Raw genomic sequence first — 25,979 nt, forward strand, 5'->3', positions numbered from 1 at the left:
TACAGGTAACCCCAATACGCCTTCCTGGCCAATTACAAACAATGCAGCATTTACTGAAAACTCGCAAATTAACGAGACATCTATGAATTGTACATTAATCATACTCAAATAGTGCTAAAATAGTATGTAGGTAGGAAGGATTTTTAGCCAGTTTTAATCGGGAACCATTTCAACAATGAAATCAGAGAAATTGGTAAACTTTGATGGGAAACGACCGACCTGGAGTCACAAATATCCAAGTCTGACCAGCAGCACTACAGATGTACTCAGAAAAATTATTTTTCAATCAAGGATTGAACCGGTGTTAAGCAGAAGCTTTTGCTGCTGGCTATATACATATGTATATGCTGCAGGTAAACTTTCAAAGGTAGATATTTATTTATAGACTTGTATTTTTACAAGTTTTTTATTAGCTTTACTCTACATACATATTAGTTCCATGAAATTCCTGCCTTGTTTTAAACTACTGCCACTCTTTAGATCGTTTTGATATTTTACCGACATACGTTGAAGTATGTATGTAAGTTAATGTCTCCGACATGAATCTATGTAGAAGAGTTTAGTCATTAAAAATTAAATCGGAATCTTGTGTCAGATCGAAGCGATAACAGCTATGTGGCTATTCAAACGTGGTTTTCTACCGCACCTTCACAATTCAACTCAAACAGTGGTAATAGTGACTTTTTTCACTCTCATTTTTACCATCTGTTTTTCTCCATTCTATGTAGCATGCTTCATTTTATCGAACAGAATGTTCAGTTTCAGCGTCCGTGTATTTGTTTCGTCGTAATTTTCGAAATAAAGATCACTTTCAATACTTTGTAACACCGTTTATGAAATACGGAACAAATAAAAATTACCCAAGAGTGTTTGCGTTGAAATGTACGAAACGAGGAAAAATCAACATTGTAATTAATTCCAGATTCTCATGGACGAAGTTGGAAATTCCCAACTTCTCTGAAGCTTAGTTTGCCCCTTGAAAAATATACCAAATCCTTGTTACGTGCCATGTATTTTTATAACCTTTATATATGTACATATATTACAATATTCAAGTCGCATAAAGGTGTCCGTGTTTCGCGAAAATTAAAATATAATCAGTGTGCTTAATTTGCGATAAAAATATCGGACATATTCAAATGCGAAAATTCACTAGGATAAAAGATTAAGCACTATCATTTGTTTTTATTCTTTTAACAATTAATATAAATGATTTAATCTTTTTAAATAAATTGTTAGTATCGTATTAATAGAAAGCGTGTAAAAATGAGTGATTGTAAAAGGTTTATTCAACAGATTGAATAAAATCTTTACTGTTTCGCAATTGTCAAATCGTATCCAATAATCTCAACGTTTTTGCAATAAAGGCAGTAGAGTGCAGTTTGAAGTCATCGATGGAATATTTGGTATAAAGACTATACGATGACGGTAACCATGTAATGTCGGGACAGTCGACCTTCCTGATTGAATTGAGTGAAGCAGTAGCAATATTTACAATCAATTCTTTAGTTTTGCTCGATGAATTTGGAAGAGCAACATGTATTATACATTCGACGAAACTATTTTAGTGGCTTCTGCAGTGGAAGAGTTGAGTGGCAGGGGTTGTCACAGTGTTTTCAACTCATTTATTGGGTATTGATATTTTGTATGATGATGGTATTTGGTACTTATGTACAAAGGTTTGATCATAGGTGTCGCCTTGAGCAGTCTGTAATGGTATATATGGTCCTAGTCAATGTTGTATTTTTATTCTACATAGACCAGGAAGGCCTAACAGGAAAACTCAACTCGGCTCTCCTAGATAGTTAATTAAAAATATTGCAGCATTTTTTATTACAAAAACCGCTGTATTTCTAGAGGCTAAAGAACACCAAATTAACAATTAATTAATTTATTTATTTATTAAATAGCAAACTGCTAGTGAATTATTTCACAATTTCACAATTAACAATTTCAAACTTAAACTAACAACTATAATATAACAAAATTAATTAATTAATTATCTAATTCTATGGATTTAGACTTGTACATATTTTTTTAACATATTGTACATATGTAAATCAAATTGAGATATTTGTAACATAGCGGGTAGGATTGTTATTGCCAATTTGATGGAGGAACCGTTTACACAATGAAATCAGATCAATTGGCAAACACTGAAAGGAAACGATCGACTTGCAGTCACAAATATCTAAGTCTGATCAGCAGTATTAAAGTATTAAATATTAGCACGGGATCGAACCCGGTCACCCCTCGGTGCTAAACATAAACGCAACCACCGAGCCATACTGCTGGCCAATTATATGTACATATAATGGATAAATAAATAAATAAATATAATGACATTTACGTTGTGTGTTTTACTAAACTAGTTGTTTTACCCGGCTTCGCTCAGTATTTGTAATATAAACAGCTTAAACATGGCGAATCTAATAGTAAATATTAATTTGTTTTTTTATTAAATTTATTTAAATCGAAAAAAAAACAAGTCATAGAAACTGACTTGTTTTCGATTTACAACCAACTATAGTTACAAACATACAAAGTCTCTTTCGAAATTATATATTAGATGTATTATATATTATACCAGAATCTGGCGATTCCCCCGGGGGCATTCGCCCCCGGCGCCCCCCGTCCCCCGTCCCCATGCCGTCATGGAAATTTTGACTTATTTTCGAAGTTCCCAACCATTTTCCAACCAACAATACTTACATACAAAAGTCTCTTTCGAAATTATATATAATATTAGATTTTAAGTTCGTCCATAAATTGAAGTGAGGAATTAATGGATGCGATTTATAGACTAGATTAGAATACGTTTTAATGGTTTCTTGTTGTTAAAACTTCACTCCAGAACAGGTTAAGATAAAAAGGAAGTGCTCTCATGTTAACACACGCCAAACTGATGGTTGCAATGTATAAATTTGAGCAGGGGTGGATTACTGGATTGACCGGGGGATCGAAGATTCATTTTATAAGAGAAAATGATGAAACAACTATTGATGTTATCAGTTTGTTATCGAAAATCTACATTTGGTAGACGCGAGTGTTCAAATACCAGATTTCTTCCTGTATTCAATGTATGTAATAATACGCCAAGAGCGACTCATTATCTACGGTTATTGAAGTGTTTTCCATATTGGTAGATTGGCACGCGTGAAAATTTGCAAAACTAGTTCAAACTTATGATAGACATGTCGTTGGGGCGTTTGTTGTGTAAATTGTGTAACTTATTTCTTGTGTAATAATTGCATACACACAATCTGCATTGTCCATTTGTAAACGTGGCTACTTAACTGATATTAATTATTTCCCTTTGAAGCTGTGCGTTATATAATATGCAAATGATAAGCTTAAACTTAAGATTATTGTCAAACCTACATAACTCCACTATTCTATACACAACCAACAATATAGCCCAGTGATTAGCGTGTAATGCTTTCAACTGATGGGTCATGGGCTCAATTCCTTGCCCAGTGTTGCTGGCCAGACCTTGGATATATGTGATTACAGGGCGATCGTTACGCATCAGAGTTTACCAATTCATCTCATTTCGTACATTATAGCCAGCAGCGTAATATTAAGCTCAATTCATCTGATACTGAGAGAAACACTGAGAGGCCACCGAGTTCAATCCCGTGAGCTATATATATACATATATATATATAGTTTTCGATCTTTCGACTTTTGATCTTTGCTTTTCGATATTTTCAACTTTCGTTCAAGTCACTTTCGATGCAGTGACCCAGACCCAGAATAAGCGTATTCTAAAAATACGTACGTAGTTTATTAAGAGGGCTGGACACCAGCGCCTCGTCCATACAAACGTATTACACTTCTCCCTTCCTCAATTATGGCACTAGAGAAATTATTTTTTAATATTCTATGAATATCCACCATAGGCATGTTTCTATTTTTTTTTGTATTTTTGATTAGTTATTTTTTATAGAAGCTAGGAGCTACCAAACATCTATAAAATCGCCTCGTTTTTACACCCACGAAAAGAGTCCAGCGTGCTAATTAAACGGTTGACTTTTAAAAAATTACGAAGACAGAAACATAGAAAATATCTTTCTCATACCGATGATGAAATTTTTTTTAAAATTGGTCCAGTTTCGGAAGAGTCAACTGGAGAATTCGAAACCTCGATTTTGATTTTGAGGCACAACTGTCGCATTCACTCAATATATGTACATATATATTGTCGCATTCACTCAATGTATACATACATACATTCACTCAATATATATATCGAAGAAAGGAACGGCAACAAAATTAAGGTTTCGGGTATACAGCGCTCTTAAAATGTGGATTTAACTATGCATTTTCACAAAAAATCACTTAATGGTTTTTCGTTGATGATATTTTATTAGTTTTTAACTAGACACGCTAATCGAAGTGTCGAGTACAAATTTAGCTTTGTATTTTTTCTAACGCCCAAGCTTAGGTATACGTATGTATGTAACATACATACGTATATTATTCGTATATGTATGCATGTTGTTCCTATATTTCGTATAGCTACATAATTATTATAACAAAAAGCGTGAGCTTTTACTTATGGCTCTCGTAAATAAGTAAACAGATTCTTATTATTATAATATATAATCGATATAATATTTCATATGGTAATATCGGCCATTTTTTTTATTTTCATTTTTTCTCGTAGAACACGCGAGAGGAGGAACGAGTCAGGCGAGTTTTTCATTAGGCAGTATCGTTTTGTGAAATGATTATTATTCGACTGAAAACTCCCCGACGGGCGAACGTACATAAAATACTTTTAATTGAATGTACGTTTGTGTGTATCGAATATGCACACGTGTATGGGACGAGTTATTATGAAAACTAGCCTTTGCTTTTCGACTTAATTGGGTAAATTTATTACGCGGTCTTTGAAAAATTGTGGGCGGACGCTAATTCAGTGTTTTAACCCGCAACGTGCGAATCTGGTTTTTCTCGTTTACGATAACGCTCTCTGTGTGTTTTGTATGACAGTTTGTCGGATAACCCTATCCATGCTCTGTGTTCGTATGTATGTAAATATTAACAGTCAATTAAAGTAGCCAAAGGATACATATGTAGATATTTGCAACTAAGTTGAGTTATTATTTTATGGTCATATAGCTTTATTACCCGGCTTCGCTCGGTATTTGTAATATAAACCGCTTAAATATGACAAATCTAATAGTAAACATTTTATTAAATTTATTTGAATAGTTTTATTTTATATAAATTTATTTGAATACTCATTTGTTTTTTTTATTAAATTGACTGTCACGAACAAACAAACATATATAGTAAGTCTCTTATAAAAAATTATATGTACACCCCCGGGGTCTGCGCCCCCTAGGGCTCCGCCCTCGGCGCCTACGCCCCCGGCAACTTCGAATCCTTTGAATCAGAAAAAAGCGAATTATTTGTTCGATGGCGTCAGAACAATAGACTGTCAACTATTAATTCAATTTACGAAAAATACATAGGTACATACATACATACATACGAACAAACTTTAGTGTTTTATATGTAAGATTAATATTGTACACTTCTTTATAGCGTAATAATGTTAAAGTAATAAATTTTCCAATGAAAAGTCTTCCTTTTACCGACAAATAAGCGTTAAAACCTCAATGGGTAAAATTTGCACACACAATTTTAGTATATTAAGTGGGGTCCAGTCACTATTAACCAGCAGCGTGGTCTAGTGGTGTATTCTTTCGTGTAATGTGTCACGGGTTCGATTCCCACTAGAGTCTCATTGTTGGCCAAACCTTGGTTTGTCGAGGTCGATCGTTTCATATCAGAATTTTCCAATTTTTCTGATTTTCATTGTAACGGTTCCTGTAAAATTGGCTTTTCCTCTCCAATTTTCTATTTCAAACCTTGAGTTATTGTTATATCTCAGATTTCGCCAGATTTCTCTCCATACTTGTCTCCGTGGATGTTTATTGAATGTAAAATTCGTATTGTTACATGAAAAACGTTATTGATAGTATTGTATACGATGTTTGTAATGTCTGACCATAGTTGTCGGATATTGTTTCGATTTAGATTTGCATGTATGTAATAATTCTGTATTTAATATATGTAATATGTAATTTCTCGAGTCTCGATCTTTTTAGAACACTCGCCGCTTTGGAGCAATCTGTTAGGCGAGTGTGCATTATTAATTGAAAAAAATTATTAAATAAATAAATAAAAATTGCTCGGTCAATAGCGCCCGATAAAACCGCGAGGCGATAAAACCGCGAAAGCCAAAACCGTGAGAGACACAACCGCGCGCCGACAAAACCGCCCCAGCATTTTTGCTGGCGACAAAACCGCGCCAGAATATATGAGAAAAATAAAATATAAATTTCGACGTCGATCTCGAATTTGGGTTTTAATCGGTTTTGACAAAATTCTCGATCTCGAATTTCGGTTTGACCGTATTTAAAGGTTTAGACGGTTTTGTCGCCGCGCGGTTATGTCGGGGCGCTTATTGACTGAGCGGAAAAGTCGGGGTACCATATTAAGTATTGGCATGGAATAAGTTGTAAGAAATCATCTATCATTAAAACTTTTAAGTTGCTATAATGTGTTGTAATACCTCAAAGATGCACATTTTTAGTTTTGCCTAATCGGACTAGCAAAAAGAAAGCCTATAATAAGATTTGGTAATAATAGTCGGAATTGTATCAGTTCAATTAAATTTGATCTTAGACACCTCAAGTTTAGATCTGAAATTGAGATACGCTTACAAACAATAGTGTTTCGTGTAATAATAATTGAGCTCTTATGAGATACGCGACACGCGCTGTACCAAACCACACGAAAACTATCCGATTACGAAACGATCGAATGACCCGCGCAACATGTCGCAATTTCGCAACACCGACAGAAGACTTCTCAATCAATTCATAAATAATGTATAAATTGACCTTTTCCGAAGTGTGGTCAACATTTAACGTCTCCGTGTTGCTGTTTTTTACTTTATTTCCTCGGCTGTTATCATTTTTATTATATAACGGCTTCGTCGAATCGATTCAATTCGATTCGATTCGGCAGAAGCCGTTTGAATTCCTCACTGTGTATACGGTGAGAGATATACGTCTTTATTTTTTCAAATTGGTTTTTACTTTCAACGACCTTGCGAAGAAATAAAATGTATAACGATTCGACTCGAGGAAAAAAGGGACAGTGAAAATAAAAAAATAGGTTTTTTTGCCGTCGAACCGCTCGTCGATGTCTCCGAAATAAATTTTATACAATACTTAAAGTCGTATAAAAAGTATACCTATGGACGGAACAGGCTGTCGACCGTCTTTGTAATAAATGGAACGTTTATGCTTTTATGTGTATAAAGGTATATAAGGTAGATATATACAACGTAGGTATATATTGTATATACCGTATATATGTATTTATTAAGTATGTGATGCTATCGCGAAAATTCATATTGTATTTTAATATCATTTCATTGAGATATGACTTAATTTACAGTGTTGTATCGTTTAATCGTTTACAGTTTGAAATGTTTTCCATATGTACTTTAAAAGGTTTTAAAAAGTTTTTATTTAATCCAAACGATTAATATGACGATTTTTATATACATATGTATATGTACTACGATCTACATACATATCTACATACATATAATATAGGATACGTCACAAAATAATCTGATTGTATTATTTTTAATTTAGAATTTCTTATATATTTAAGGTTGTAATTTTCAAACACTAGTCAATAGCATCATCATCATCAACAACATTTACAGCCATTCACCATCCACTGCCGGATGAAGGCCTCTGCAACACGCTTCTAACAGCAATTTTTCTAATTTCATTCATCTCTTGTAGCGTTCCTTGCTCTCATTAACATTTTTTTGGGTACTATTCGATCACTTCTTTCGTTTTTTTTCTTACCTATCTATGTCGCTACTCACCCATTGCTATTTATTTTTATAATTTATTTAGTTAATTTATAGTTTTGGACCATTGTGGCATTACAGGAAGAACCTAATGCTCCACAATGGCCTACATTTTAATCTCTTCACTCTCTCTACTGCATATGTACATATATCAATTACTCTTGTCATACTTCTAAGTATTCCGTTTCCTATTTCTCTTTGCTATGAAATGTTCTTATAATTTTTTTTATAAGAACTGTAAAATAATTATGGAGTAATTTTCATTCGGACATTTCTTTCGTTTATCTTTTGTCGGTCTTCTAGCTACGTGACCCACCCTTTGCCATTTCAATCTCTCACTAGCAGGGCTGTAGAGTCAGAGTCGGAGTCGTAAAAATCAACCGACTCTGACTCCTTTTAATCAATTTGTCAACTAGAGTCTCCAATTTTATTGTAGTGAATCCACTAATAAATTTAAACAGTAAAAATTTTTATGTACAAGTCTAAATCCACAAATTTCTCTATGGATTAATTAATTAATTGATTTATAGTCAATTTAGAATTTTTCAATATCTAGATATTCAGCGATTTATGTAATTAAAAATGTTGCAATGTTTGTAATTGGCCGTGAAGGCGCATTGGGGTTTACCTGTTAGGCCTTCCTGGTATATGTACATATGTATATCTAGACTATTTTTACTAGTATACAGTGTCTGGTTTAAATTGAACTAATTTGCATAGTCTTTTTGACATTTGCATAGTACATATAAAAATAATCACAAGGAAAGTTGTTTAACAACAAAACGCCGCGAACAAAAACAAACGTAACAGACAAATGACAGGATTCGACTGTGACTAGTGAGCTTAACCCAGGTAAGGACAATTTGTGAAAATTTGAATTTTTGATTTTTGGCCAGCTTTTGAGGCAAAATACCAGTATGTGCAACGGTCAGTTATACATACATATACACTTCATACATTCTTCATGTCATATGCACCATTTTTTCCTGTATCGAGTCACAAATATCACTGCTATAAAGCTCCTCGATACCGATATCTACGAACTTGCACACCGAATACAATCTACACACCTATACACAAATAGAATATCTATCGATAGACTTTTTTTTGGCAATTTACACACACACACACACACAGACAAACTCAGTAGGTAATTACCATCGCCTAGCCATTACCGCATTGTGAATATATCGCTCGTTTCCTGTCACGTCCTGTGCGCTTCGTGACTTCGTGATGCGATGATGTTCGGCAATATTTCGCCGAACTAACACCGATTTTTTAAAACTTATGTTATGTATGTACATACGGACATATATAGACACGCATTTCGAATAATAAACGTGTACATGTATGTGTGTGTATAACGCGTATATATTCCCCGAGTTAATTTCGCACAAGGGAATATTTCGATAGGCTGTCGTGCGAGGTTCGTGTGGGAAAGGTTCGACAGAAGCCGTATTGTAAATATGGTATTTTGGAGCAGGTGTCGTAAACAGTTTGACATTTAATTTGTCCAAATATCAAACGTCACGTTCGCTCGTCAAGCATAATGATTTGTGTCACATTAGAAGCGCGTTGCGTAATTTCGAGTGTACTCTAAGTCGACTTTCGAGAGTATTGTCAGTGTCTTATATATGACAGTTTCAACAGAGCGATTAATTAATAAATTGTTCAAGGTCAAAATTTTAGCGTGTTTAATTATATTAAATATTATATATGGTTTTTTTACACTGTTGATTTTCATGTTTGATTTATGTTCAAGTATAAATACACCCTGCTGTGAATCTGAGCGTGTTTTTATATCAGTGATATCACAATCTATATATTGTGCATGCTTTAAAAAGTTCGAATTGTTTTGTTGTGAAATTTTCTCAAGTGTATTTGTGCAATAAATTGGATTGAGAAAAAGGTAGTGCACAAAAAAGCAACGATGTTATCTCAATTTAAAATTTATGCTTGGAATTCGAATCACGCTCTGCTGTGCAACTGGCTGCATTCAAAGCAAGTAAATATGTACATAGTTAGAGCAGTGCAACATTACTTTTATCAAATTGAAATTTCAGTTTAAATAGGTCATTTTTTTATATTATTTGGCAGTCTTCAAATATCGCAAGTAGGCTTGGATGAAGTGAGGTTGGAACGCAAGCAGGATGTGGTCAGTACTTAGACATACTTGCGTTCATAGCTGTTACGACCTATTTCCCCCTCCATTCACTGTAATGCTCTATAAGGTGCAATGCTCACGCATAGTTAGGGAGACACGTAGAACTGGTCAACCGAGACACTTCTCTTAGACAAACTGTTCATAACACTGAGCAGTTCGTAAGGATAGACACGTGAAATCAGTCACTCGAGACTCACTCATACACACGGCAGTCGTCGGCACGCACCTTATGGAGCTACTATTAAATTGTAAGTGTACTATTAAATTACAATAAATGTAAGACAACGAAAGAAGGACGCATTTCATTTCCTCATTCTGGATCACGAACACAATCCTGATACAAGCCCAAACAAGGTCCTTTGTACGTACCCGAACAGTACTTTTGCCTGAAATTTACAAGTCCATATCTCCACTACTGACGCTCAAGTGTGTCGTTAAACTAAACTAACGTACTATGAAAATTGACTCAATAATCTATTCGTATATGTTTATCTTACGCATGTTTAGAATCGTACGGCACGGCGTGCCTAGATAGACTCCAGCTGTGAATGGGCGTGTCTTATGTCATTGTTAATTCGTACGATCTTATTGTTTCTTCAAATATGGGACTCACAGTCAAACCAATGTCAATACAAGTATAAAGTATCACCAAAAAACACTCCAGGGGGTGAGTTTTGACCTGGATTGCCATGGCATAGATCCGGCATGCTAGCGTTTCTTTTACACGTACAAATGTATCTAAGAATAAAACACGTGCCGCGTACTACTCTGTGTGTTTGCGCCCTTAATATTACTATTGCAACTACACATGATCAATTTATCTGCTCTCCACAACTTGGGTCTTCATGATTTTGCACATTCAGCTCGTACTGATGCATTGATGCTGCATGTGGTTTTAAAGAAATCCACCTATTTCTCCCCCATTTACTACTTTTTGTCCACTATATAAATTCACAGTTTTCAACGTTGCTTCACCAAATTTGATATTAAGTGGTCCCAACTTTTTTTTTACTTTTATTCTGCCTTACAATTCTTTGCACCGCGTTATATTAATCAATATCCACAAAAATTGTTCAACTTTATGCATTTAAAACTCATATTCTGAATATATACACTACTGTTGCTCAAGCGAGTCAAGAAACTATAATATTATATTATAATTCGTTCTATGGAAATTGCAGTGCGTGTTTTTTTTTTTTGAGTTTTGCATAGAGTTTGCACAAACGCCTGAACTATGTTATAGCATACCAGGCCAAAACTCAACCCCTGGAGTGTTTTCAGTGCTATTTTATACTTGTATTGGCATAGGTTTGACTTTGATTCCCATATTTGAAGAAATGTAGGAGAAACTTGTTGAAATAATGAGATCATATGAATTAACAATGCCATTAGGATGCACCCATTACAGCTGGAGTCTACCTAGGCAAGCCGTGCCGTACGATTCGGCGAATCTGCGCGATCTAAGTGATCCACTCATCAGTGCAGGCTTTCTTATGTTTCTTTATAGATATAATTATTGCAAATATTGTGATTGTGAAAAAATTATCTTATCCCCGCCACTTGGGTCATATGCTTTTGCACATTTATCTGGTACGTGATGCTGGATGTTTAGAGCAATCCCCTTCATTTTCTTCCATTATCATCTGTCTATCTGAAAATTTGCCCATACATATAGTTTCACCAAATTTGGTATGGTATCTCATGCTGTCCCAACTTGCCGTAGATGGATTTTAGAAAGAAGATCTTTGTAGGTTTTTTTTCAACTTTCATCCTAGTAAGTAATTCCTTGCATCGCTGTTGTATGTATAAATATAACAATTGTTTAAATTATGCGCTCAAAACTCCTATTCTGAAGAGATCAAACTACTTGAAAAACACGGTAAAACTCACATTTACGACCGTGTCATCTTTAATGGGTTCAGACAAGTCATGATTTATGCCATGAAAGTCGAGCAGATAGCATCTCGTAAAAGTCGTACAATTGTTTTTATCATCTCGAATGACATATCCACGTCACGTATGTTTGTCGTCCACTCTCATATGTATTCCTTTTTTTTTGTTTTTTTTTTTTGTTACTTCGTTTGCCGTACTTCGGGACGAATTTTTAACGAGCCAGGGACGTAGATGGTCCGGTGCCCGAGCCGAGCACTCCCTTTTTGGGTAGCGAGAGATGTGGCGACACGTAGTAAGCACCCACGCGCGTCAGAGAGTCAGGGGTTGCGCGGTAGCAGCGCGGACCCAAAAGTTCAACTCTGAATTTCAAGGTTTCCAGCGCTTGCCCGTCGGTGGCTCGACCCTGGTGATATTGAGTGATGATCTTAGAATGCCCCCAGCGTAATATTACTCAATTCGTTCTCGACATAGAAGAGGTTTGACTGGTTGACAGCCGCGCGTTATCACCTATGGATACGCTACGCCCACGTTCGTTCTCGCCCGCGTGTGTAGTTTTTTTTTCCGACGTGGAATAGTTCGGTGTTACGTTTGAGAACCGCTGTATCGCTACTCATCAATTATGAGATAAGAGCAACGTGCGCCGTATCTGAATTCTTATTTCGGATTAAAAATAAAAAGGATTAAAATCTTATGGTTTGGATTTTTTGTAGGAGAATAATTAAATCGATGCAAATTCGGCTTTTAAAAGCAAGTTTCGCCAATTTTTTTTCTAGTTTTGAGTGCAGAAGTATCACGTGCAAGGCTGTGTATGCATATGTAAGTACATACATACATATATGTTGACGCTTCACTTTTCTATTGATTTATTCATAGAAACTTTCAATCGCATCGCATTAATGAAATTATAGTTTGTTTTTCATATTTTTTCATACATACCAGGAAAGTCTTAACAGGTAGACCCCAATGCGCCTTCCTAGACAATTAATTATAAACATTGCAGCATTTTTATTACATAATGCCAGCAGTTTGGCCAGCAGCAGCATAATAGCCAGCAGTTTGGCTTAGTGGTAGCGTATATATTTAGCACCACTGAGGTCAAAGGTTCGAGTCCTCGCCACTGCTGGTTAGATTTGGGGGTTTTGTGACTCCAAATCGATCGTTTCTCTGTCAGAGTTTGCCAATTTTATCTGATCATTGCTGAAACGGTTCCTGAAAATAGGTATTAGATCTAATCCTGTTGTCACAAAATCTGCCTGTGTATAATTTGTAATAATTATACACAGTAATCTGAAATCTATAGATATCTCTACAGACATCTCTATAATTTCATATTTATTATATGTATAAAAATTGTAAACAAAAAAAAAAAGCTAAAAATAATCCATAGATGTCTCTATGATTATTATTTCTGATTAATTGTTATATGCTATATATTCTGATTGTATATGTATGTATTACTGTGTTTCTGATTTCTGATTGTTTATGTATTCTGTATTTCGTTAACGTACACCCGTCGCATTGGAGCAAATCTGTAATGGCGAGTGTATATTGATTTGTAACAATAAAATAAAATAAAATAAAATAAATTGCTGTATTTCGAAAGGTCGAAGAATACGAAATTTACAATTAATTAATTAATGAATTGATCCATAGAAACATCTATGGATTTAGACTTGTACATAATTTTTTTCAACAACGTTGTTGAAATTTAACAGTTTCAACAACCAACTTAGGTAAATTGGCAAACTCTGATAAGAAATGATCGACTTGGAGTCACAAATATCCAAGCCTGACCAACAGTATTAAAGATTAGCATGGAATCGAACCCGGTAACCTCTCAGTGCTAAACATAAACGCAACCACCGAGCCATACTGTTGGCCAACAACGACAAACTATGCATTCATAGTTTGTTAAGTGAAGTCTGACGGTTGTGGGGCGACTCTAATTCTAGTATTAATGATTCTTAAGATATGCTGGTAGAATCTACCAGCAATTGATCAATCTATCAGGTAGATTGATACAAATATTCAGTTTTTATCCTTCATATGTAGTTATTTCAATCCCTCTTCAATAATTTGCGCCTTGTACCTGTTACATATATACATATGTAATAGCATCAGCGTATATCAAGATTAAGAAATTGTATACCAATAAATAGGTCGTTGGTTCAAATCCCGACCGGAATCGAAAAATGTATTCGTATTTCTCGATGATTTCGAATACGAATACTACTGCTAGCAAGATCTGGAAGTTTATCAAACCCAGATCGACCGTTTGCTGTTAGACCGTCTCCAATTTATCTAACTTAATTGTTGTGACGGTTCCAATAAAATCGGCACTCCCTCCCTCTCTCGCAAATTCGGCTAGTTTGAATTTATTGATTGTTACAAGTATATATATGTATACTCGTGCTTATGGTTTGTTATTATTGTTATTAGCCAGCAGTTTGGCTTAATGGTTCGATCCGCCAAAAAGCTGCTGGTTAGATTTGGGGGTTTTGTGACTCCAAATCGATCGTTTCTCTATCAGAGTTTGCCAATTTTATCTGATCATTGTTGAAACGGTTCCTGAAAATTGGTAATAGATCCTTTTCTGTTGTCCTTTGTGTATAATTTGTTGAAATTATGCACAGAAATCTGAAATTTTTAGATGTCTCTATGATCTTATGATTATTATGTGTATAAATGTTGTAATAATAATTATGCACACAAATCTAAAAATAATCCATAGATTTTATTTTATTTTTTTATTTTTACATACATACATATTTTCACATACATATATACAAATATACCAGGAAGGCTTAACAGGTAAACCCAAAATGCGCCTTCCTGGTCCACATAATTATTACATAGATACATGTAAATCTAAATATCTGACATCTATGGTCAGTATACATATATTACAAACATCGTATTAATACGATAAATAACGATGAATAACTTTCATGTAACAATACGAATTTTATATTCGATAAACAACCACAGAGACATCTATGGTGAGCAATATGGCGAAACCTAAAATATAACAATAACTAAAGGTTCGCAACAGAAAATTGGGAAGGAAACGCCAATTTTACAGGAATCGTTTCAATGAAAATCAGAAAAATTGGCAAATTCTGATAAGAAACGATCGACCTAGACAAATCAAGGTCTGGCCAACAACGAGACTTAGCGGGGAATCGAACTCGTAACATCAAGTACGAAATAATTCAACATTCACCACTAGACCATGCTGCTGGTTAGATGTCTCTATGATTATTATTTCTGTGCTTGATTAATTGTTAGTATTGTATTGAACCTTTTTTACAAAGAATTTACAGCAATTGAACAATGAGCGACGCGCTTTGAGTCCGTACTCTAGTAATGACCAGCGTGCATTGATTGATTAAAAATAAAATATTTGTATACCTACATGAACCCAAATGAAGGGCAAATATCATACTTTTATTTATGTATGTAGTATATAAAGTGAGTTCAAATCTTCTTGCCCTTGACTTGGCCGAGATATTTTCAATGAACTGCTTTGGATTTACGACCACAGTCAAGGGGTCAATATATCGGAGCCGGCATACTCTCCAGGCCACGTTTCGCATGAAAAGATAGTTGTTTTGCTGTTGGCGTTGCGAATGTGTATTTCGGCAACAACATCCGACGTTAAAGCAGAGGTAAATTAGTATCGCGAAAGGGTTAACGTCGTAAAACGCGAACCGCAAAAAGAGACCGAGGAACTTTTCGCGGACCTCGACTTCGAGGGGCTCGAAATCTTCCTAATATAATATAATATACTCGCGTTGTCTCTACCCATCTACCCGTAACAAACCCACAATCATCATTCATCATACATGCGTACGTTTATTATACGTATGCATGTATGTATGGCGATAATGCGAATGTAAAATGTTTTCGAATTTTATTGCCTGGAAGTTTTAATGCTAATGTGTTTTCGTTTGCTTTTTGTTTGCAGATTTCGGAAAGGTGGAGAATGAGCGGCGATGACTTGAATATAGCCTTCGAAGATAAATAGAGTAAGATTTTAATGTCGTTTTTGTGTAGTGTAAGTTATGTGGTGTCTATTTGTTTGCAAGTCGTTAGACTTTCTCGTGAAAATAAAGTACATACGATGACTCGTATTGACTTTGAGGTTGAAATTTTCCGAATAGTCGACTATGGGTCAATTCAATAACGTTTTATTTTTCTACGTGTAAAAAAGTAATAATATTTTACATATACAGTGTGAAGAAATCGACTTATTTAATACATGTCCTTAAAATTCAATCAGTTTTGTTGCTATGACTAAAGCCCGGATAACCAAGGTGCCGTTAATTGTTCAAATGTTGTAAATGCATTGTTAAAGGTTTGCCGAACCTTTTTCACACAGCATTCACAACAATGGAACAATGAGCGGCACCTTGGCTATCCGTACTCTAGCTATGACAGCCAACATTTTTGATTTTTTGATCATTCTACGAAAACATGTTTTTCGTACAAAAAAAAAATCGATTTTATATATAATACACGGAAAGTCAACAGACTTTTTTTTCAAATTGAGAATTCGAAAGTTTTATAAAACAGCTCGGTATGTCCTTCATTTGCACTTTACAATTAATTACTCCTGAAAGCTTTTCATTTCTGCAGCTTTGTGTTGATACAAATCATGCTTATTACTAGACTTAGGGCCGGGCCGCACCGTGCAACTTTGTCGGCCGACTAGTCGCGCGACACGAAAAAATGTATGGAAATGTGTGCGACAAACAAGTTGACGGGTGCGGCATGTTCCATCTACCTGCATGCATTGGTCTGGTCGCCCTCAACCAAGTTGTTCGCGAGTTGAGCGGTGCGGCTCGCCCCTTAGGCGTTCGCTTGGTGCTCGTTGAATAACAATAGACTTCTTTATTAACAAAGCGAAAGAGCAAAAAAAACATGATTGACAATATTGAAACATTTTCTTGCACAAATCATCGTCCCAATGCCGCCCGTTGATTATTACATTGCTAATCAGCAACTACACATATAAAGTTTTGCTTGCGTTTGACGCAATCAGATTTTTTGTCAGTGCAGTAAATGATAGCTATAGTCAATGGCTAAACCAGCACCCTGACAAAGCCGCGCACGTCAATGCCATGCTGAGAAAACCGCGCAATATGATACCGCGCTGAAATAGCGGCACAGGACAAAAGTATATATATATAATAAAAATTGAAACATACCTACTCATAATAAGACATCCGAGTCACGTGATTTTTAGTGACAGGCGTCTATAACATTTTAAAATCAATATTCAACCCTTTCCGCACCCTTTCCCTTTCCGCACGAATTGATAGCGAAAAATCTGGTTTTAAATAACCAACAAATCCTTTTGTAAATTAAATTCAATGTAAATTTATATCGATGAGTAGTTCTGCCGTCCTTACTTTTATTTAATTTTGTAGCTTTATTCTGCGCCGCATTGTCGGTGCGAAATTGACCGGCTTGTCTGCGTGGCATTGTTATGCGTGGATTTGTCGGCGCGGCATTGTCACTATTTTTAAGAAGAGATCGTCCTACTGAATATACAGATGGTTGTTCAAAGTACGAAAACCCACCCCCACTCCGCGGAAACGATGCGTACGGTTAGAATCACGTACTGATCTTTACTTTGCGCACCTTTTGCGAATAGTGGGGGTTGGTCTAAGTATATTTATATACATATATACAATTGAATTTCTGTTTGTCTGTTTGTCTGTCTGTCTGTCTATCTGTCTTGTATAGGCTTCTAAACCACTCAACCGATTACGATGAAACTTTCAGGATTTGTTGTATGTATGTCCGGGAAGCTTACTTTGAAAAAAAAACGGGAAAAACCTCTTAATAATAATATTCGTAATTACGATTTTACCGACGCGAAAGTTTAAAGCGCCATTGTGTAGTCAAGGAAATGTGCTCGTTGGTAACCACGTTACCAATTGGTTTATGACGACACGGCGTTGAAGGGATGTTAATAGAGCTGCAACCATCACTTGAAACGGGAATTGCATGCCTTATTCTGGCATTGCAACGCATGTTGGGTTCAGCTAGTTTTTTATAAATACATATATTGCATTATTACATATGTGAGAACTTGGGTAGACAGATTTTGAAACATAAAAGACATGTAAAAGATTTTTAAATTCTTTTTATTATTACTAGATTATGTTCAAATGCATCTTATATCTATTTTAATAGCTACTGATCTACTGATCATTATCTATTTTACAATTTTATTTCATTTTTGCTAGCAATTAAAGTATTATATTATTCTAATTTTAATGTACAGCATAATAGGAAGAAGAGCTCAAAAAACTATTTACAATTCTAATGAATGCACATTATACATCTTATAAATATGTAATACTAGTGGTTTTACACGGCTTCGCTCGGTGTTTGTAATATAAACCGCTTAAACATGACTACTTTAATAGTAAACATTTAGTTTTATTTTATATAAATTTATTTGAATACTCATTTGTTTTTTTTTATTAAATTGACTATCACGAACAAACAAACATATAAACCGTCTCTTCGAAATTATATGTATACCAGAATCCGGCGACTTCGCCCCCGATTATTATAATAGTGGTTTTACCCGGCTTCGCTCGGTATTTGTAATATAAACAGCTTAAACATGACAAAACATTCTAATTGTAAACATTCATTTGTTTTTTTATTAAATTGATTGTCACGAACAAACAAACATGTATGTATAACAAGTCTCTATCGAAATTATATGTATACCAGAATCCGGCGCCCCGTCCCCCAGCGCCTTCACCCCCCGGGGACTTCGAATCCTTTGAATCGAATTAAATCGAATCATTTGTTCAAAGACTATCCAAATAAGTCGACGATCTAAAGCAATAAGAAGGTATGAATTTGAAATACAATATGTATGTCGAATTTCCAATGCGAATTTAAATTTGTTCATTGACGTCGGTCGATTTAGCAGTTCCGTTCGATTTTGATAAATTAGACACCGTTAGACACTTGCACAGTCTCCGACGCCATCTTAGAAGCATGGCCCTTTTTGCATGCCCTTTTTATGCCGCTCGACAAACGGACGTAACCTCAACCGCAATCTATCCGCAAAAATCTCGCATGAAACGGTTCATTGTTGTGTTGTGCTTGGCAAACCAGGAAGACTTTGAATGAATTTTCTCACGGTCGTGAATCATCATCGTCGTCGTAGCCGTCGCCACAGGAGCCATCCTCGATTTTTCCGCGGAAAAACCGTTTTTCCGCACCGCGCGTCCGTTTTGGCCGAGACAACTTTCACTCGCGGCATGCCCGCGTATTACGCAACACTCGCAGAAACACTGTAATTGTTATTATTGGCGATGTTATCTCGGTGTTGTTTGACGTCAAAGGGAGCAACAGCACTCCATCATTTTCCGCGTACGTATTGTTCGACTTTTTTATGCTTGTCGACCGCACGCCACTGGATCCGATCGCGCAAAAAATGGTCTAATAATACGAACACCCACGCTAGTCTTATAGCGAATTAAAAAGAGAAAAAAAAAACAACAACGGCAGGTATTCATCATCCGTTTCCGGCTTAATTATATATCGTAAACTCTCCGACTTTCAGGCATTTCCTGAATCAAATGGTTGTAGGTGGCTGAAATGAGTCATGGAGAAATGTGAGGTTGTTCATATGTCAATTGTCATGCAATATCTCAATGAAATATATATAAATGTACTAAAAACTTTCACTCAGCCAGTGTCATATTTTATATATAGGTATAGATTTAAATGTTTTGCTTTTCCTATATATGTATGTATATAATACGTCATATGTGGTTTAAGCACTAAATATCAATAGTGATATAATACATAAATATCAATAGTGATATATGTGTACATATTTTCATAGTCTATCAATCAAATAAACGATTCCGTTTGATAATAAATTGCATAACATATTACAGTCGAACTCGGCTATTACGATATTAAAAATACTGGCAACGTTTCCTTGTAATATCAATATGATTTAAATCTAATTGATTTATTTGAATCGGTGCAATACGGTAAACGGACTAGAGACTTGAAGCTTTGCTATGAAAATCGTGAATACGGAATATCTGGCACTCGAATTATCGTTAGTGTGATAGTTCGCGTAGGTAACTCTCGGTGGGTGGAATTTACGAGTGCTAGATTTACTGTAGACTTGTTATACATTGTTTGATTTATTAGAATATATGTACATATAATCAAAAAATGCGTACACAAAATGGTTCATCGATGCTTTGTGTGCCCGTATGTGATTAAAATGATTCATAAACAGGAAAAATCTCAATTGCGACAATCTTATTGCTAGATGTTTCATGTTTGTATAGGTTTGTACTGATTTGATGCTTTTATAGAAACTAAACTAAACACTAAAATATTAGTTAGTTAGAAAAGGAATATGAGAAAGTTTAAAAGCATCTTTAACCAGCAGCGTGGACTAGTGGTTAGCATATTATGCTCTCGAATGGAGTGGTCACGTTTCGATTCTAGCTAGTAGCTGTTGGCCAGACTTAGATTTGTGACTCCAGGTGGATTATTTTCTTTCAGAGTTCCCCTTTCATGTTAGTTTGGGTCTTCAATAATATTCTCGAATGTTTACTCATCTCTAGCACTCTTTGTACCGTACCATTCTGGGATTGGTCTTACTCTGATATGGATGGTTTTGATGGTTAACCAACTAAGCATCTCTATATCGGCAGCATGTAATGTGTCCACATGTTGTTTATTGGTGGCAACACTCAGAACCATAATGGTTGAACGCACTACCGGACTTTTCTAGTTGACTCTAAAAACCAGCGGCGTGGACTAGTGGTTAGCATATTATGCTAGTGGTTAGCATATTATGAGTCCCACTGCTGGCCATACCTTGGTTTGTAACTCCAGGTCGATCGTTTATTATCAGAGTTTGCCAATTTTTCTGATTTTCATTGAAACGGTTTCTGTAAATTGGCAGTTATTCAGTTAGGCAGCGTCTTGAGGTTCACTAATTTCTATAATAAAATGCTGCAAAAAATTCTCCATAGATGTCACTGTGAATGATGTTTGTATGGATTCGCATTGTATAAAAATGCTTGTATTAATTATATCATTGTATTGTATATGTATTAGTACACTCGTCGCTTTGAGCGATCTGTAAAGGAGAGTGTATATGTTCTATTGAAATAAATAAAATTCAAATCTAATATTAAGAGGGCTGGACACCAGCGTCTTGTCCATACAAACGTGTTACACTTCTCCCTTCCTCAGTTATGGCACTAGAGAAATTATATTTTGTTATGCTACGGATATCCACCATAGGCATGTTTCTATCTTTTTTATTTTTTTTTGAATAGTTATTATTTATAGGAGCCACCAGACATCTATAAAATCGCCTCGTTTTTACACCCACGAAAAGAGTCCAGCGTGCTAATTTAACGGTTGATTCTTAAAAAAATACGAAAACAGAAACATAGAAAATATCTTTCTCATACCGATGATGAAATTGATTTTAAAATTGGTCCAGTTTCGGAAGAGAAAACTGGAGAATACGAAACCTCGATTTTGTCGATTTAAAATAGGTATAATCTGGTCGAGGCGCAACTGTCGCTTCACTCAATATATACATATATATTGATATATATTGTCGCATTCACTCAATATATATATATCGAATAAAGGAACGGCAACAAAATTAAGGTTTCGGGTATCCAGCCTTCTTAAGTTTATATGAGATGAGAGTAAACGAGAGTGAAAAAGTAGTTTACCATTGTTTCAATGAGTGGTAGAAAGAGATGTACGCAAAAGTGACCTGTCATCGCTCCGATTTGACACAAGATTCCGATTTATATTTTGATGCGTTCTTTAATGATTAAATTCTTCTAGCTTAATGTTGGAGACATTAGCTTACTTCAAAGTTAGTATGTCAGTAAAATATCAAAGCGATCGAAACAGTGGAAGTGGTTCAAAATCAGATCACGATTTTTTGACGAGCCGGAATGTCACTGAACTAACAGAGTGAAGCTAATACATAATTAGCTTGTAAAAACAGTAATTGATACGCATATATTGTAACGACAATAAAGCGAAATAAAAATATATATTGAATTTAAGTACCTATAAGATTGATATCCACTGGATTACAGAAAAAACTTTTGCAAAATTTGGTCTCAATTAGTCAAATGGTGTGGAAATGTGTCTATCTATAAGGAAATGACACACATATGATACATTCGTCACTCAACACATTCACTTCGATGTATTGTAGTGTGTTTTATATATGTACATACAAACATATATAGATGGGTATATATTTTAATAAATCAACTTGGTCATCGAGTTTGTAATGTCACCGTCATGGAAATATATCAGTGATGCATCATGTCATTCGACATGGTATAAAAAAGGTATTCTCTTTGTGTGTGTGTGTGTGTTGTTTTAGCCCGTTTATTGGTAGGTTTGAATATATCTTTCGAATTAATTATAATCGGTCCATTAGCAGCGGTTGTAGCATCCGTAACGATCACTAAATATAAAATCTTCGTTATTGAGATTACTTCATCAATTAAATCGTATTAATGGACGTTATTGGCAATTGGATATCCCGTCTGCTATAAATTATGTTGTAACCTGAAAAAAAAAATTGTTCGCAGCTTCAATGGAAGATTTTTTTTCGTTGGATAATTATTTTTTTCTATTTGAAAATAACAGTGTTTGTAATGTGGCGAAAAAGTGAGTGTTGCCGTTTTAGCAATGAAAGTTTATTGATAAAATTAGACCGACGGTATTTTTTCGGCTTTGTTATGAAATTTCGTACTCAATTTGTATTTAATATTAGATGTAGATTAAAATGTTTATTATTCTTATAAAATAGAAAAATTAAAAATACACCTTTTTATAGACGATTTAATGAGGCTAATGTATTGTAACATTTTAAGGACGTAAAATAAATTATTTCTTATTTAACTATGTATTATTATTACAATATAATTCAGTGCAGGGTCTTTAATAATATTACTGTAAGTTTAGCTGTCAATAACATGACGATGACAATTACTTTTACCGTCTGAAAAATATAAATTTGCATTAATATAAAATATATACGTATTCCATAAATATATTAATAATATCAACAACTTACGTGTTTTATATAAAAATTTTATTATAAATACATATTTCAAAATACGAAGCACGAACTCAAAACTTTTAAAAAAATAAAATTAAAATTTTTTTTTCGTGTTTTTCAAATTGACCCCTTTTCAATGTCAATTTGAAATGAAAAGGGGTCAATTTGAAATGAAAAGGGGTCGATTTAGATTGAAAAACCTGTATATACAAATATAAGCAAAAAAATAAATACAAATACAAGTAATAAAAATATTAAAAACAGGTCTAATGTGTATAAGAAAAATCTGATAGAACTCATTAATGATAAAATAAGAATCGTTTACTTTGAAAGTGTACTTTTGAATTTGTGCTAATCCTTGGATATTATTTTTAATTTAGGATGTATTAAAATGATTTAAATTATTATAGTTATGGTTTGAGGCGGGTTGGTTTTTTCAATCAATAAAATGTTTAAAGGAAAATTTATTATTAAGTTAAATTTATTTTTAATAATAATGTTATTTTTACCTCTTATTTCTGTTAGAAGATTTTAAAAAGTAGAAAATTTTAAATATTAAAATTTCTACTTTTTAAATGTTTTAATAATATTTTTTAATAAGCTCATGCTCGTTATTCAAGTTTCAATAAAGTGTGAATAAATTCAAAAGTACACTTTCAAAATTAATAAACGATGCTTATTTTATTGTTACTGTGTCCTATCGGATTTTTCTTATAATATACATTAGACCTATTTTTTACATACCTCCTTTACGTTTCACATGGAATTCGTGTCAGTGGTCATTTTTATCTCTTATCCGATCGTTTTTTACATACCTCCTTTACGTTTCACATGGCTTTCGTATCAGTGATCATTTTTGTCCTTATCCAATCGTTTTCATACTTTGCCATATTGCTCATTTTGGTCATCAATACACGTTAATGTATCGTCTGCTATTACGTTGGAGATAAAATATCGTATACAACGCGTTTTTAAAACGGGGAAAGTAAATCTTCCTGACGTTTAACAAGCGTTGTTTAACAAGGCGTAAACTGTTCGCCATGACACGGCATTATCAGATTTTAATTGTTTAAACGCCTATAATTCACTCTATATTTTATGAAATTTGCTCTATTGGTTCTCGTTATCTCTAATATATAAATATTTATAGTTTTAACTCTCATATGTACATATATATATATATATAAATTTCAAATTTGGCGTGTAGCTTCTTGTAGGGTAATACACGATATATATTGATTTTTGGCCAAATATGTCAGATTTGACATTTCACGGCTAAAAGTAAATCTCTTCACTGGGTTTTACATATCTGCGAGATAAGTATTCAATAATAAGTAATGTTGTATCTAATTGTTAATATGATTTACAATAACCTTACATACATTTAGTTTTTTACAATAAGCTTACATACATACATCACATACAATTATTTTTAGTTATCAGCTGATTTATTACTAACCTCTTTTTACTTTACGTACGATTTCTTCGTTCAGAAAAAAATTGGGTTCCTTTCCACAATCTTCCGATCGTTTTCAAACTTTGCCATTTGCATTGATCATCATATACATATGTGGAAATCAAGTCCGCCATTATCATGGTGAAAACTAATCGTAATAGACACGTTTGAATATACTGCATTGTCCACACTGTCGCATTTTTGATATTTGTATTACTTGTTTTTATATTTATTTTCTAGTTTATGTTTGTATATATGTATGTATGTACGTTGCGCCAATTTTGATTTTCAACTTATTCGTCTGATAATTCATAACGTGTTTTTCGTCTGCAGAATAATAATAAAAATCACCACTTTTATGCATTCTACGAGACGAAAAGGGTTGCGCCCATCTAAAATCCCTGAAATTAAATTCGTTTTTGCACTCGAGATTCGCGTCGAACCTTTTCGCGAGACTCCGCACACAAATAAAGACGTTTTACGACCGAATCTGAATGATGCGCCGAGCGTTTATATTTTATTTGTAATCCTCTTGCACCGATCGCGTTTTACTTTTATTTCTACACACATATGTACTACATGCATAGTCGGTTCATTTTGTGTGTGCGTCTGTCTGTCTGTGTTCTGTTTTTACTCGTCTTTTATTATTATTTTTTTCGTTTATGCTTTTCGCTTTTTTTCCTAGCTTTTGCGACTTTAACGCGATGCGCGAACCGTTCATTATGTTGTATTAAAAGTAGACGATCGGCAAAAAGTAATGGCCGCTCGTCTGAATTTCGGCTGAATTTTTTTTTGTTTTTGGCTTCTAGGCCATTGATCAAAATTTCAACGTTATATACCGGGTCCAACCCGTTTACGACTTTGGCTTCGTTATTTGAAACTACATACATACATACATATTATACGTACATTACTTGGAAATTAGGATTCACTAAAAATATTGTACAGCACGAAATAGTTACACGTCGTAATGGTGACAATATAGGTATAATTTTTAAAATAGTCGATTGCTTACATTATTTTGAACTCAAATAAGAGGATCAATTATAAATCCTCAAGTTAGACGTGATTATTACGATTATTTTTTACCATCAAATTATAAAATTCAAAAGATGAAACGCAGTGAAAGCCATTGATATTTGTATTTAACGTCAAAGATATAAGTTGAATTTTTTATATTCCCAAATTTATTTTAAAAATAAAATTGTTGACATTATTTTTCTTTTGTTCCCACTAAAATATTGTCTCGTTACAATTTCGAATAATTTGTCTTTGTTTCCAAATTCTAAAGGAGGTAAAACTTATTATTGAATAAATTTGCAATTTGGCGATTAAAAATTGATTTCTCGCTCAATCAATACTCAAACAAAGCAAAAATTGAATGATAAACATATATTTTTTGTCATTTTTGAATGCCGTGGATACGTCTCGG

At 34.3% G+C, this 25,979-nt stretch overlaps 1 protein-coding gene across 2 annotated transcripts in view; it reads left to right on the plus strand.

Moving 5' to 3' along the window:
- blo (bloated) overlaps window positions 1–25,979 on the plus strand; it is a 107,307-nt gene that overhangs the window by 30,383 nt on the left and 50,945 nt on the right. For both annotated transcript variants that reach the window (XM_077427680.1, XM_077427679.1), the window contains exon 3: window positions 15,937–15,997. The gene's annotated coding sequence lies outside the window, so the exon portion shown is untranslated. The remainder of the gene's footprint in view (window positions 1–15,936; window positions 15,998–25,979) is intronic.

Source organism: Arctopsyche grandis, chromosome 3 (genome assembly GCF_051622035.1).
Source record: "Arctopsyche grandis isolate Sample6627 chromosome 3, ASM5162203v2, whole genome shotgun sequence".
NCBI lineage: Eukaryota > Metazoa > Arthropoda > Insecta > Trichoptera > Hydropsychidae > Arctopsyche > Arctopsyche grandis.